At 39.0% G+C, this 16,796-nt stretch overlaps 1 pseudogene; it reads right to left on the bottom strand.

The window, feature by feature from the left end:
* Window positions 1-540: 540 nt before the first annotated feature.
* On the bottom strand, window positions 541-2,149 carry LOC114295757 (protein CHROMATIN REMODELING 35 pseudogene; annotated as a pseudogene).
* Window positions 2,150-16,796: the final 14,647 nt, after the last annotated feature.

Below are 16,796 nucleotides of genomic sequence, written 5' to 3'. Positions count from 1 at the left end.
TTCTTTCATTCACATATACCTTCACACCCAACCCCAAATCGGCCCAATAGGAACTGTTCTCTACTTCATTTTTGTATTTTCTCCTATTCGAATAGGAATTCTTCCCTCTGCTACCCCAAATCGACCCAATAGGAACTGTTTTGTACGTATTTTCTCCCTTTCGAATAGGAACTCTTCCCTCTGCTACCAGTGCTGCAACTTGAACATAAGTTTCATAGTAGTCAGCAACAAGCATCACTGTGTCCTGCATTTACATGGCCAACTGTTGTTAGGTTATATATAACAAAAAAAAAAAAAAAAAATATTTGTGTAATCTTGGTACGAGAAAAACAATTCTTTTTTTAGAGTACTCAAAAAAAAAAAAAAAAAAACCACAAAAAACAAACAATGAGTAATCTTGATTCAGCAATGGCTAGCACACTCGGTTGAATTCTGTTTTCAATTTTGTAGTACTCAGTGACTTTATGTTGTTGGAACTTATGTTTAGAAACAATTGTTTCTTTTAGTGCTGAAGTTCATGCATAGTTGACGGTATTGAACTTAAAACATAGGAAACCCAATTGAAAGAGTTGAAATGATTATGATTTTCAAATTTTCCCCACACGCTTTTACTAATCCAAAGAGGAGTCGACCAACTTTGGAGTGTTAAAACAATCGATGGACGAATCTCTTATCTTAGAACTGGAATCACCGGTGATTACAAATAATTCTTTTCCTAGAGTCAAACCCTTTACTTTCATGGCTAGCCTTTCCAAGAACTTAAGTGGCTGGAGATAATGGCTGAAAACCAATACCTTCTCACCACCTGATTCGCTCCAGCCTAACAGATTAACGAAGAACTTTGCCTTCAGTCCTTCTCTAATAACCAACTTCTCTAAGATGTGGTTCATTCAGGCATTGCCATGCCCCTCTCTTTCCTTGGTTGACGTGTCTGTAGGTGAACTCTTTAGGAGAGATCTCAACTGTGCGTACATATAAAGTGTTCTCCCATCCCAGCTGATTTTGAACTTCTTAACTAAGTTCTTCAATTCTTCAACTTCACAGTTATGTGTAGGGCTGAGGTGAAGAAATACAGTAAAGTCAACAGGCCCAGGCAACTCATGAAGAAAATCTCATTTGTAAAAATGGAGAACCTTGCCTGTCATTGCACGCAACTCTTGAATGACAGCTACCTTTCTCTTGAAATTATCGTCTTTCTGTTGAATAACAATTACATTTCAAGAGAAAGGTAACTGTTATTCCGGAGTTGCGGGCTGTTTGGACTTTCTTGAGCGAGTTCAGGACATCTGTATTTTCATTTCTGGGAGTATGACCTTCATCCAGAATGAGAATGGATGGGTAAATTAGCAGTATTTGTTGGCAGGCATCGGCAGTCTTGTTTGTTTCATTGTCACATACAATTGAAGAAATTTGCTTGCATGCCAGGAGAAGTATTCTTCTCTGATCTACCCACTCTTTGAGCACCTGAAGGTCCTGTGCTTGATTATCCGCTTTTACAGAGTGGAAGTCATATAGCGGATTGTCCTCAACTTGCCATGTAAAGAACTCTTTCTTTCATGTAGCTAGAATGCCTCTTTGCAACACCACCAGTGGTCTAGCATGGGGATACTTGGCCAGAAAACTCTGCATAAAAGTAATTATCATGAAAGTTTTTCCAGAGCCTAGAGTGTGGGCTAGGATGCAGCCACTTGGATTCTCTACAACCAAGTTATTCAGTAGGAAATTAAAGCCCTCAACTTAATGGGGTTTCATCTGCTTTTTTTGCCTGGGATGAGCACCAATTTCAGTGATAGTAGAATCCTGTCTAGATAGTTTAACCCCGTCATGAAATATTTCAGTTGCTTCTTTGTCTTTTGTAGTTCAGCCTTCATAAAAGTATGTGCGTGTAGTCCTTGTGCCCTAAATCAAAAAGAAAATGGAGCATCTTAGTCAAACAAATAAAAAAAGTTACAAAGAAAATTGAGAAAGTGAAGAAAATATCTGACATGAACATTAACCCTTTTAAAGCCGTTGGAAATGGTGGTGTTGCTAGTTGAAGGTGTAAGTAATTTGACAAGGACGGATAAGTTTTGACAATAAGGGGTAAGGTTTCACAGAAGATGTAAGTTTTCATAAAAGGTTCCTCTTCAATTTTTGGGAAACTATGCATTTATTGCTTGCACAAATAATTATTTCAATTGTAAGGTGTTTGAACTAAATGCAAAATTTTGATGTATGTCCTTTCTTTTGACCGTTTCAGAATCTATATATGTGTTGGGACATTATGCGTTTTATTGTCTGTGTTTTGGCAAAATTTTCAGGTTAACAACAACATGTTGAAGCCGTTTCTTTGTGTTCTTGTAAATATTGATTGGAATACTTTGCAAGAATTGTCATCATTGCATTTGACGGATATTGATCACATTGCACCAACAATGTTAGTTTTCTCCTTGAAGACTTGCTACCGGTTGATTTTGTACATATGTTTGTTAACAAATGAAATCCATCACCAAGGAATACCCTGAATTTTTTTAAGGATAAATTGTTACAGTAGCCCCCATACTTTTGTGTTTGTGTCATTTATTTTGCACAAATTTTGAATGGCCTCGCTTTGCATCGTCAATTGTAAACTTTTCTTTCAATTACATCCATTTGATTACAACTCTTTACCATTTTTTATCAAAAAATATGCATATATGTGGCATGTGTCATTTTTTTTTAGTGAACTTATAACTTTGCTGAACTTAGTTAATCTCGATCAATTGACATTACAATATTTGTTGTGAAAATCACAAACGACATTAGCAATTTGACCAAAATTGTCCACGAAATTTAAAATGAAGTGTTAGAATTAAGGGAGTTTAAAGTGCATCGAATCAAATGAGACAACGGAGAAAATGTGTACACCACCCCTATAATTTTTCCTTCAATCTAATTTGTATGATTTTCTCTTTTTTAAAGGGGAAGGAAAAGATTGAAGACAATTGGCGAACAACATATCCAAATGTCTGACACTATCGATGGCTCTTCTCGAAAGCGGCCAGTTGCACCATTCATTTGTTATGGGTACTACTTGTTCATTTTCACAATCCAGAATTACATTTTTTATAGTCCAAGTATGCGCCTTGTCGAAGTTCAGTTTGTAATGTTTGAAATTGGTTTGGTTCCACATGTGTAAAAATGTTTAAATGGTGTCAATTTAGTCTCGGATGTACGAAGGGTGTTTTACACAGATTTCGGGGCCAGATTGACATAAATACTTACATATATTTATATATATATATATATATATTCATATTTAAGATTTAGTGATGATAAGCTTGATGGTGCTTGCATGCAGCTAGCAACAATTGAAAGAAATGCAAGGGGCAGACAACACTTGACCAAAAATGGTGAGTGTAGAAATTTGTATTCTCTATAATACGCTATGATGGAAACACATGATTGGGTTGCTATCCACACGTTGTATTGAATGGTCGTACTGGGCTTTTGATTCTTTCATGTTTGTTGGATTGTAGCATGTAATAATGTCAACTTCCTACTGTTTTTGTAAATTTTGAGTCTTTCTAAAATTCCATCTACGTTTTGTCTATGATTTTTTCTTGCAATTGTTATTTATATTTGCAATCTTATTTAATTACCAACAATGCACACGGATTGCATTTGGAAAAAGTTGTAGTTATAGTTGTTTCAGACTTATAGTTGTTACTTGTCTTGTATGTGTGTCACTTTTGTGCTTAAAGAGTAGAAAAGAGTTTGGGGAAAGGTGGAAGACACTCCCCTCTGATGAGAAGAAGTGGTTTGAGGACATGGCTAAGGCTAGCGCCGAGGAACATGCCAAAGTAGTTCCATGTGCACTGAAATCTGAAAAGGTAATTACGTACTTCATGTTTTCATAGATGCCTTTGGCTAGGTCCAGCTTTGCTGACATTGTTGGTTGTATTTTTTTATTAATTTAAGCATAAAAAATGTGCAGACTAAAAGGCAACTCCGCATATCATTGAAGTCAATTGTTGAGCTAGTTAACCGGTTTGACAAAGCACAAAAGTAGGCAGTCATTGATATTGGGTTTGGTGGCCTCCTAGGGATGAAGTGTACACGTATAGATCAGGACTTCTGCATATGGTTGTAGACACCCCATTTTTGACCGTCCTCAAGACTTGGACGTCACTGTTTGAACACTCGGTGATTATCCTTGTTTGTGTTCGTTTGGAGTTCCCGGAAGCCTCGGCTCGCGCGCCTTGTCTCAGGATCTCCGAACTCGACCGCTTAGTGTCTGGTTTTGCACCAAACACTTGCATCTTGCCCTTGAGAGGCAAGGTGGGGCTTGTAGACCATCCCCACCCATCACCGGCAGTGGCTAGATGCCACCGGCTGGTTTTTGCTGCCACCGGCAATATAGTTTGCCGGCCGGCACTATTTGTTGCCGGTCAGCACTATTTTGTGCCGGTCGGCACTTTGTTTGGCCAAGATGGCATTTTTTGCCGGCCGATTGCTGTTCATCTGCTTTTGCAGATATTTTTGGACAGCTGTATTGCTTTTGCTCCCCTCCATACACGTGTATGGAGGGATCTCCCTCTTGCAAAGCTTGTCTTGTAAGCTTTACAAGAGGCATATAGGGAGAAGCTCTCTCTAAGGCAAAGAGAGGAGCCTTTAGACATTTTTGAGGAGAGAAGACAGAGGAGAGCTCTGGTTTTTCCTAGGGTTAGGGTTAGATACACTCACCTATCTCTCTTTTCCTCTCATTTTGTACACTAGGTGTTTTGTGTCTCACTATTGCACACAAACACCTAGTGTTTCACCTTCCTCTTGGAGCTGAGGTTCTAAAGAGTGTGTTTTGAAGTTTTGGTCTTGGATTCAAGCTCAAGGAGGCCATTGGAGCATCTTTGTTGAAGAAGGCATCAAGGGTGAGAAACTAGTCCATTTTTCCCCCTTTTTTGCATCAATTTTCTACTAGTCTTAGAGCTGTTTTTGTGATTATTGTATAACATAAAAAAGTTCTATTTTTAAGCCCTCTTTATTGTTTATTAAGAGTGTTTTGTTGTTTGAGGGTTGTTGACCACCCTTAGGCCTCAAAAGGCCTCATTTTGAGCCATTTTGTGCTAGCTCCGGGATTTTGGTGTTGAGGTCTCTTCACCACTGAAATCTTGAGGGATTTCAGTGGTGAAGATGATGCTTTGAAGTCCCAAGAAGGAGAGGGCCACCCCCTCTCCTTGTTGTCCTTGAAAAGGGCATATTTTGGCCTCTTAAGGAAGCCTATGCTTGAGTGTGTGTTGAGCATGTTTGGTTTGTTTTTCATGCTTATATATCTATAATATAACATGATTTCAAGTTGGTTTTGGAGCTTCATGCATGTTTAGCATAGTTGCCATGTAATGCCTTATTTGTGCCTTAACATGTTCTAGGTTGTTAGCCTTGTTGGAGCATGTTTTAGGCTTGCATTTGTGAAGATTTTGTGCATATCTTGCCATGTTTTAGCTCTGTCCATAGTCATTTGGGTTGATTTTGGCATGCTTGATATAGCTCCTTTGTATTTGGGCTTGTTGGCCTTGAGTATGTGCATGTGTAGCATGCCATCTTTGCATTGTTTTGGTGATTTGGGATCATTCTACATGCCATTTCAGTCCCATTTCCATGCTTGTTTGATTGCCTCGCATGCCTCTTTAATGCTTTGAAAGCATGTGTTGCAATGCTCCATGTTTTGGTCATGGTGTATGCCTTTGTATTTGGGCCACTTAGATGCCATCTAAGGAGTCCTTTGGCCTTGTTTTAACATGCTAAAAATCTGTTTTTAGTTGTTTAATGCACGCCATGTTTGGTCATGATAAGTGTAGTTCAATGCCTTATTGATTTGCCTTGAACACTTGGACTTTTTGTTGCATGCTTGACTTGATTTATAACTTGATTTGGCATCATTTTATAACATGATTTTAGGGCTCATGTTGCATGCTAATTTGTCCATGTTTCCTTCTTTCAAGTGTGCTTGAATGTTGTTTGATTTATGCTTAAGTGTTGGTCCTTATGTGCATATGTGTGTGCATGCCATTTAGCCCTCACTTTTTAGCACTTTGGCCACTGTTTTAGGCCTATTTTAGAGCTGCCTAATTCATGTATAAATCCATCTTGCCACCCATTTGCATTGCCATATGCATGCTTGTATGCTTGCATGAGTTAATTGCCATGCCATGTTGCATTCCTAGCTTGTATGCCTAGGTTGCATTGCATTTTGCATGCATGCCTTGTTCCTTGAATTGGTGATAGGAATTGGGCCTAATTTGTTTGATTGGTTTGCATTGCATTTGAAACCAAAGTTGCATACTTGGTTATTTGGGCCATCATGCATGGAAATGCGTGATTGGTGGTCCGAGAACCGAGGCACATGTCCCTTCGAGTCATTACAATGATAAGAGACATGGTTGGTGCATACATGCCTTGAAATATGCTGCCATGCCTTGTTTTGCCCTCTGTTGCTGTGAGTTGCAGGTTCTGCAGGAATACTCTGCCGACCGGCAGTGTAATGTGCCGACCGGCACCATTTTCTCTGCCGACAGGTTCAATTTTGTGCCGATGGCCATACAACACTGCCGGTGGAAATTTCATCTAGCCGGTGATGATCCCCTCTGTCCAAGGATGTAGTCCTGAGGTTTTGACAACCTCCAGAGGAGGAAAGGGAGGAAAACAGAGGCAGCTTGTGCATGGCGGCGCGCTTCTCGAGACGTTTTACTGTTTTCCTAAATTAGTTAATTTGTTAATTAATTAATTTGTAATATTTAATTAGCTTGCGTAGTTAATTAATTTGTAATATTTATTTGGTCCCTCCGAGCGAGGGCAAATCTGTAATAAGTGTGTGTGGGTGGTGTGTATGTCTTCCAACCTCACTTCTTTCTTCCCTTTTACTTACCCGCTTTAATGGTTAGTATTAGGGCACGTTTAATTTAGCATACCTTATGCTATGCATGTGTGCATCCATGCATTTGTATTACATGCATTAGGCTCGGTACATCACGCTAATTGCATCAGTACTTCAATTCCGAATTGAATATGTGTTAATTGTGCATTTTCACATAACATGTTTAGGATAGCCGAGCCTATTCTAGTAACATTTTGTATGCGATGCATTAGGCACTTCACATGGACTTGGATCATGCATGTTTGCTAACAAGTTCTTTGTTTTGGCACGGAGTACTATGTAAGTATTTCCGCTTTAGCATATCGCATGAGTGTGAATGTTACCATGACAGCATGCTTAACATGTGGCTAGATGCTTATGTGTTATAACTGCTTGAATGCCTGTGGGTGAAGGTTGGATTGCTTGAGTTGGAAAAACTCGTTGAAATCCGTATTTTAGCCTACTTGCGAGTAGCAAATTCCAAAGCATTTTCAAACCAAACGGATATGCAATGTTTATTTCCAAATTAGGCAATCTAGTCTATACTTGTTTGCCGCGCGCATAACATAGTAATTCTAGGCTAACAATTGGTTTAAGAACACATAAAGTTTTCAAAAACGGATATCACGGTTAGTAGAGGCCGGTCTTCGGACCGGGCGAAAGGGGGTGCTCATAGCTGACCTTCCCCGATCGTACCCAAGCTCCCGAGCCGAGACAACTCCGGTGATGACGGACATGTGGCCTTCGGCACCGAGTCAGGGTTTCCTAAATTCCCCCATTTTAAAATATTTAGGTGGCGACTCTGTATCTGGCAAAGCAGTCCATGTTTGGCACTACTTTTTTCAATAAAATCTGTTTTCTCAAACGATTTGCCAGATTTGGACTCTTTGGTTCAGATTAAGAACCGTGACACAAAAATCGGGAGTCCGAACTGTAGCATGAGGTCCCACGCGGGCGCTGTTACAATGGTTGGTATAGAACTTCGATCCTGACAGTAGTTCATTGAATGTTCATGGTCGTCAGCTCACCTGTAAGGCAGTTAATGTTTTATTGGGAATACGGTGTGATGGTGATGACGTGCAATTGGCTGGTTTATTAGAAGCATATCCCAATATCTACGAAGAGGCTGGAGTTGTTAAGGGAGTCATTCCTTTGAACAAGTTGAGGCTTTACCTAACCAAGACTGATGGTGCGGAGGATGAGTTTTGGAGAAAATTTGCGCTGTACGTATTGGGGGACCATGTTGTGTCCTACCACAATGACCGCCTTGAGTCCATCATTCATTTATGCTGTGAAGGACGTCAATGGTATGCGAGCTTGTAATTGGGCAAAGTTGACACTGCAATTCCTTTAGAACGGTGTTCATAAGTATAAGACCAAAGGTCATCGCGCTGCAATTAGATGTGTTTTCCTGCTAATGGTATACCAATAACTCGATTGTTTTTTCCATTCCCTCGTTCATATGTTTCATGCATTGTTCTGTCATGGTTCAACAAATTGGGTTTCATTAGGAAATAAATGTTACTCGGTGTGTCAGTACGACAAATTACACTCTTCCTGACCAAGTATGCTAGTCGTAGAAAGAGTTTTTTTGCAATCACCGTCATGAATTTAAGAATAAAGAGTATAGGGAAAAAAAAATCCCCGACCTCAATGGAGAAACCAATTTTACTACGTTGTGAAGAGGGGAACATAATTGATTGATCTTCATCCATTTTGAATATTCAATCAGACACAGAACTGATACAGGAAACTTTATACACATTTGTAGGTAGAGTTGAAGAAGAATATACAGAAGAAACCATGATAAGACCATTACCAAAGCAAACGTATTCATTATGGGAAAGATCTTTGGGGTTTCAGCCATTCATATACACAAACATGTACATAATTTTTTTTTTGTTTCATCAATAAAGTCCTTGTTTTGCTGTACAATTCCCCCCCCCCCAAAAAAAAAACATTGCATCATATGTGCCTATAAAGTTCACAGCATCGTAAACAAAATCGATATTCTATGTATGTTCAACTGCAAAATTGACAAGAATCAATGTCATTGGTACTAAATATAGTTGATTTTTGTGGGAAGAAAAAATTAATTATGTTGTGCCTCTTATTGTCCACAGCTATTGTACATCAATTGTGGTTGCCTGAGCTCCACAAGTACGTCGGCTACAACGTGGTCCATGCCTTGGCTTTATGATTGGGGTGATGCCCAGATATGGGAGACGCTGCGACGTATCAGAATGAAGCAAAATTTCCCAACATATGCAGTAAGCACTCCAACTAGTATGCACATTTGACACCATTGACCCACTTGTCTTGAACATACAATGTTAGACTTCATTTATGAGTTTCTATGATTAGGTGGAGTTTGATTGCACTGACGACGAAAGTGACGCCGATGATGATGAAATGGATGCACACCATGTCGATAACCAATAAAAAGCACAGTACGATAAAATTCGTATGACCAAAGTACAGTCGGACATTCGTGAACTGAAAGAAATGATGAAGCAAGTTCTTTAGAACCAAATAGATTAAATGGAGATGTTACGACATTTCCGAGGCAAGCAAGTTGTTGACAATGAGAAGGTAATCTATCCAATCATTATGCAAATCTGACATAGTTGAGCCACATCATTTGAAGATGATTTATAAGACTAAGTTCACGTATGTGTTTGTATGATTAGGAGGAAGGCAATGATGTGTGTATCATTAACCTCTCCTCCAATGTTGCTGAACTGAAGGAAATACTAAAGCAACTGCTTCAACATTTCAGTTTGGGCTGTAACCAACTGTTGACAGAACAAACCATTTTAGCTGAACTGAAGCAAATGCTACAGCACGACATGGAAGGTATATTCTCTAGACCACAACTAGCAGGCATGGACAAATATGGTGTGGACCTTTCTGTTGGAGTGGAGGTGCATGACGATGCTGTGGTCAAACCAACTGACGAAGTTAACCCAATGGAGTGTAATATTCCAAATGTACAAGAGGTGGATCACCAAGAACAGAATGTCAAGGGAACCTTGGCAAGGGATAAAAGTGATTTCCATAATGGACATAAGCTAAACATCGAAAAAGGTGGGGACAACCAGAAGAAGAGAGGCCTTCACTTGGGGGAAAGATATGAAACTAAAGATAAATACACTCTTGAGCTTCAGTTAGTGGGCGTGAAGAAAGTGGCATGCGATATGCATACTTCTCCTACTAAGATTGGCCAACCATTGGGAGCAACTGGAATCGTTAGAGGAAGAGAGAGAGAAAAAGGAAAAGGAAAAATGTGCGGAAGAGGAGTTCAAGCCATGAGGTCGGGGATATGCATTTGTGCATTGATGGCAAAACAAATAGTTGACTTGTAGAAGAAAAATTGTGAATTCACGACATTAATTCACCTTTGGATGTTGATGGTCTGAATAAGGCGAATAAGGTACAAATACTGCCTTTAATTCCCCACAAGTTCTGAATAACCAATTCATTCCCACATCAATAATGTGAATCACTAATTTTACAATGATTTGTGCCGTATTGTACTAGTTGTCAAACAATTGCATGTTTGCACTTATGACTGCTGGCATATGTTTTTACACATTTCTAACAAACTCCGCACCAAACTTCAGAAGTTGGAAAAACTTTGAGGTTCAGAGGTTATACATCATTTCACATTCTTTCTTATGATTAACAACCTTGTTGTGTACACTTCAATTCTTTTTTTTTTTTTTTTTTTTTTTTTTTTTTTTTTTTAATGAAATGTGTTCTGTTACTTGATTGTTTTTTTTTGTAGTACTCATTGAGGATGTTGGACAGCGAAGGGTTCTTATCGGCTTAGGAACAAAAACTTGTCGACTATGTATTTGACGATAGCAAAAATGAAATGTATTGTTTCATTTAGTACTTGCAAATTTTAAATGACAGTCCATTGTGAAATAACTATCGTTCTAAGGATCATTATTGCTTGTAGGGACATTGTTGTTTCCATGAATCTTCATGGAAGGGCATTGTAGACACTCCATTTTTGGCCATCCTCAAGACTTAGACGTCATCGCTTGTGCACTCGATGATTATGATTGCATGCGCTCGTTTTAGTGCTCAAAGTCCTTGGTGGAATGCCCTGTCTTTAAGCCTTAAAACCCTATCCATTCTATGCCTTGTTTTGGACCAAAACCTTAGTGTTTCAAACCCAAAACCTTAGTGCTTCAAACCTCAAGACCCTGGGACCTGCAGGCCTCCTCTGGTGGGCTGCCGGCCACCAATTGTGCCTTGCCAGCCAATGGTGTGGCCTGCCGGCCATCAGTGTCTTTTTTTAGATATTTTGTTGACAGCTATTCCAACTGTTACCACAATTGGCTGCATCTCCCTACACGTGCATGGAGGGATATATCTCAGCCAAATGCATGTTTTTCTGTATATAGGGGGTCTCTTTCCCCAGTCTTGTTTGCAGATTTATTAAACTTGTACACATTGGTTCTTTAGCCATTATGGAATGAAATTGCTTGGTTGATGGTCTTTGAACCATGTGTATCACTCCTTTGAGCTTGTTTTGATGATAAAGAGGGATACACAGTACAAACAACCTGTGAGAATATCCACTTTTTGCTCTATTTGCTCTCTCTTGCAGCAAGAAATGGTGCATCATCAGTGGCCGGTCGGCCACTGTTTTTGGCCGGCAGATCATTGTTGGATGGTAACCCCCTGCTGGTGGCCAGCCGGCCACCACTTCTGGCCTGCTGGCCTCCAGTGAATTTTGAGCAGCGTGTTTGTGAAGCATAGCAGAGTTGATCTGAAAGAGGAAAACAGTAAAAGGGTTGTGCAACAGAAGCTTTTAGGAGCAAACAGTGGACGTTCTTCGGGTGGAAACCGAGCATGCATGGGCCTTCCTCGCTTCCCGGGACTAGTTAATTAGTTTAATTAGCAATTAATCATTTATTTGTTGTAATTAATTAGTTGTGGCTAATTAGTTTGTTTTGTACTTATTTAATTAGTTTAGATTGATTAATTAAATTAGTTTGTGTTGTAATATTTAATTAGCATAGCCTAGTTAAATTCTTAATTAATTAGCTTAGAAGTTACTTAATTTATTTATTCAAGTTTTGTAATAATTAGTTAAGTAGTTTAGCTTAGCTAGTTTATTCATTTAGACACTCCTTTGTGAGAACGTAATGTGATAATGTGTATGTCTTCCAATCCCACGTCTTTCTCCCTTTTATTTATTCGCTTTTGATGATTAGATTAGGGGCATCATGTTTCAATTATCATATCGTATGTTTGCATCCATTTATTTGTCTTGCATGCACCGAGGCTCGGTTCATCATTCTAACTGCATTGTCCTTTTAATACTTTGTTGAATACGTGTTTAAACGCATGCTATGAAATTGTTGCAAATAACATGTTAAGTAGCCGAGCCTATTTAGTTGCATTATTGCATGTGTTGCATTAGACATCTTGTATAGTTAGGAGTCATGCATATTTTTCTAACTCTTTTGTTTTATCTTAGCTCAGAGTACTAGGTGAGTTTTAGTGCTTTAGCATACTTGCATGAGTGTGAGTGATTGCCATGACTAGTATGCTTGCCATGAGGTTAAGTGCTTACTTGTTAAACTGTTTGAATGTGTATGGATGAAGGCTTGTTGCTTACATTGGAATAATTCAATAGATGTACGTTTAAGCCCACTTTGTTAAGTGGCAAATTCATGAGGTTTAAGCCCACTTTGTTAGGTGGAAAAATCAAACTCTTTTTGAAAAACAAACATGAAAATTGAATTGTTCCAATTTGGGCCAACTAGTCTATACCTTGTGTGTGCGCATCATGTAGTAAATGCTAGTCTAATAACCTGAACAAGAGCATATAATGTTATAATAATCATATCATGATTAGTAGAGGCCGATCTTTGATCAGGCGAGGGGTGCTCAAATGCATTCATGACTTTCCCCTCTCATACCTAAGTTCTCGAGCCAAGACAATCTTGGTGATGACGAATACGTGGCCTTTGGCACGAGTCATGGGTTTCCTAAATTTTCCAAAATATTTAGGTGGCGACTCTATATCTGGCAAAGCAGTCCATTTTTGGCAATTTGATTCAAAATTGATTTTTCAAAAGATTTGTCGGATTTGGACTCTTTGGTGTTTATCAATTTCACATTGCACTTGTGAGATTAGATTCAGAACCGCGGGAGTCCGAACGTTAGGGCTTTCTTTCAAACTTTTGAAAGGGGGCACCGTAGACACCCCATTTTTTGACTGTCCTCAAGACTTGGACGTCATCGCTTGTGCACTCGATGATTATGATTGCATGTGCTCGTTTTAGTGCCCAAAGTCCTCGGTGGAATGCCCCGTCTTTGAGCCTTTAAACCCCTATCCATTCTGTGCCCTGTTGTGGACCAAAACCTTCAAGCTTACAACCCTTGGTGGCTTCCGGCCACCAATTGATGCTACTGGCCACCCAAGTGGCCTGCCGGCCAACAATGACTTTTTTCAGATATTTTGTTGACAACTGTTCCAGCGGTTGGCACAATTGTTCTCATCTCCATACACGTGTATGGATGGATTTTTCTCAGCCAAATGATTGTTTATCTATATATATGGGGTCTTCTCCCCCATTTTTGAGGGATAGCAATTTTGGAACAAAATTCTCTCTCTCTCTCTCTCTCTACATTTTTCTCTCTCTCTTGAAATTTTGTGCTTAGTTACTTAGATACATTATACTTTTTCATATCACCCCTTAACCAAAGTGGTTTGTCTTGGAGCTGAGGTTGCTTGAGGCTATCTTGGAGCTTCTTATGTGGGTTTTGGCTTGGTTTGTTGCCTAGAATTACTCTTCCCTTCAAGAGGTATAGCACTTGTCTTGTACACTTTGTTTTGCATACTCATTTTGCTATCTTTTCCCATTGTTTTGGGGCTGTTTTTGAACTGTAAAAAAACCTATTTTGGTGGACTAAAAGTGATGGTTTGAGACCATTTTAAGTTAGGGGGTGCTTCACCCTTATTTCTTTCTTGTTTAGAAGGCTTTTTTCAACAAACCAACTTATTTTGGGCCTTTAACCACTAAATTTCAAAGTATTTTTAGTGGCAAAAAACATGTTTGGAAGTCCAAAATTAGAGGGGTTAGCCTCCCCTCCTTGTGTCTTGTTTGCTAGCCTAGTTAGTTCTATATGTTAGCATGATTTTCTAGCTTCTTGTAGCTATATTCCAACATATTTTTGCCTTTGTTTTAGACTGCTTTAGCTCTGTTTTGGGCTATTTGGGCCAGTTAAGTCCTGTTTTGCATGGTTATAGTGTAAAGGTCCTTACATGCTTAGTGTTTTAGGCCATTAGACACCCCTTGTTTGAGTTGATTGCATGTTTTGGTGTTGTTTTGCACTTCATGTCAGCACCTAAAGCTCTACAACCTCCCTCATTTCTTTATTTGTTTTGAAGGTTGTTTCAAACTTGGGATTCTTTAAGCTTGAGATTGAGGTCCATGCTTAATGGTTTAATCCTCTTTTGAGGGTTCATTACCAACGGCATGAAACTTCACTCATGCCTTAAACCACCCCTTGGTTAAAATTTTTTTCACTTTAGAAAACTCTCACCAATGGACTTAATTGACTAAGTAATGGTTGGTAATTAAAATGAGTAAATAAAAGTGGCAAGTAAAGTTGTGCAAGGTAAACATTTGTTTTTGTTGCATGTGGTCAATCGGACATTAATTTAACACAAGGAAAATTGGGGCATTTCATACTTAAAGTGATGAAATGTGCCAAGTTTCCAAGGTCTCCATTGCCCTTGATCATACATGATAGGGTGATGGTCTTGAGTCTTGTTTATGCATTTATTAACTTGTACACCTTGGTTCTTTGGCCATCATGCAATGAAATTGCTTGGTTGATGGTTTTGGAACCAAGTGTATCACTCATTTGAGATGTTTTGATTATAATGAGGGATACACAATATATATAACCTGTGAGAATGCTCTCTTTTTGCCTTGTTTTCTCTCTGTTGCAGCAAGGAAAAGTGGACCATCAGTGGCCGGCTGGCCACTGTTACTAGCCGGCAGGCCATCAGTGTTGGACGACAACCCCTCAGTGGTGGCTGGTCGGCCACCACTTATGGGTTGCTGGCCACTAGTGAATTTTGAGCAGTGTGTTTGTATGGAATGGCAAAGTTGATCTGGAGAAGGAAATAGTGCAAGGGTTGTGCAAACAGAGGCTTTTGAGGGCAGCCATCAAATAGTCTTCGGGTGGAAACCGAGCATGCATGGGCCCCCTTCGCTTCCCGGGACTACTTGGCTTGTTAATTAGCATTTAATTAAGCGTTTATTGTAAATTAATTAGTTGTAGCTAATTAGTCTGTGTTGTAATATTTAAATTAGATTAATTAGTTGTAGCTAATTAGTTTGTGTTGTAATATTTAATTAGCTTAGATAGTTAGTTAATTATTTATTCAAGTTTTGTAATAATTATCTTAATTAGCTTAGTTTAGTTAGCTAGCTAGCTTATACATTCGGACTCTCCTTCGTGAGAGCGTAATGTAATAATGTGTATGTCTTCCAACCCTACGTCTTTTTCTCTTTTATTTAACCGCTTTTGATGGTTAGATTAGGGACATGTTTCAATTAGTATACTCCATGTTTGCATCTATTCATTTTGTATTGCATGCACCGAGGCTCGACGTATAATTCAAATGGCATTGTCATTTCAATACTTCTTTGAATACGTGCTTAGACCGCATGTTATTAAATTGAATCATATGTCATATTAGTAGTCGAGCCTATTAAATGCATATTGCATGTGTTGCACTAGACATTTAACATAGTTAGGAATCATGCATATTTTTCTAACTTATATCTTCTTAGCTAGGAGTACTAGGTGAGTTTTTAGTGCTTTAGCATACTTGCATGAGTGTAAGTGATTGCCATGAGGCTAAATGCTTAAGTGATGAACTGTTGAATGCTTGTGGATGAAGGATTCTTACTTGAATTGGAACGATTCAATGAATGCATGTTTAAGCCCACTATGTCTAGTGGCAAATTCACGGCCTTTAAGCCCACTTTGTTGAGTGGCAAATTCGTAAACTTTAAGCCCACCTGAGGTGGCAAAATCAAATCCTTTTCAAAAAATAAACATGAACTTGAATTGTTCCAATTTTTGTAAGTTAGTCTATACTTGTATGCGCGCATCACATAGTAAATGCTAGCCTAATAAATCGGAATAAGAGCATATAATGTTGATAAAAATCATATCATGATTAGTAGAGGCCGATCTTTGATCGGGCAAGCAGGGTTGCTCAATTCATGACCTTCCTCTCTCGTACCCAAGTTCCCGAGCTGAGGTAACTTTGATGATGATGGACACGTGGCTTGTGGCACGAGTCATGGGTTTCCTAAATTTTCTCAAAATAAAATATTTAGGTGGCGACTTTGTATTTGGCAAAGTAGTCTAATTTTGGTATTTTGATTCAAAACTGATTTTCCAAAAGATTTGTCAAATTTGGACTCTTTGGTATTTATCAATTTCATATTGCACTTGTGGGACTAGATTCAGAATTGCGGGAGTCCGAACTATAAGGTTTCTTTCAAGCTTCTGAAAGGGCGCGAAAAAGTCAAGCTACAAGCGTAAAAAAACCGAGCTATAGGCTTATGAAGTTGGTACCCGGTGTGACATGCGCACCCTAAAACTAGGGTTGTGGTTATCCGACACTGTAAGTGTTGGCTGCGCACATATGAATCTGCGTTTTTCATTTGAAGAACTTGGAAACCTTTCTAATCAACTAGCCTCGTGTCTTACATACAATGTTCCAGCCAATCAACCTGGTGGTGGTGCAATTGACTAATCGACAGAGGGATTTACACAATGATGGGAGGCATACTGAATGGTTCTTTCCCGTATATCTGTTGGTAAGTAAGTGCTTAAAGCTAGGTTGTGTTTTGTATATGACATATTTTGACAA

The sequence above is a fragment of the Camellia sinensis genome, chromosome 10, assembly GCF_055761805.1.
Source record: "Camellia sinensis isolate YWXY chromosome 10, ASM5576180v1, whole genome shotgun sequence".
In the NCBI taxonomy this organism is placed as follows: Eukaryota; Viridiplantae; Streptophyta; class Magnoliopsida; order Ericales; family Theaceae; genus Camellia; species Camellia sinensis.
This window is presented reverse-complemented; position numbering and strand designations above follow the sequence as displayed.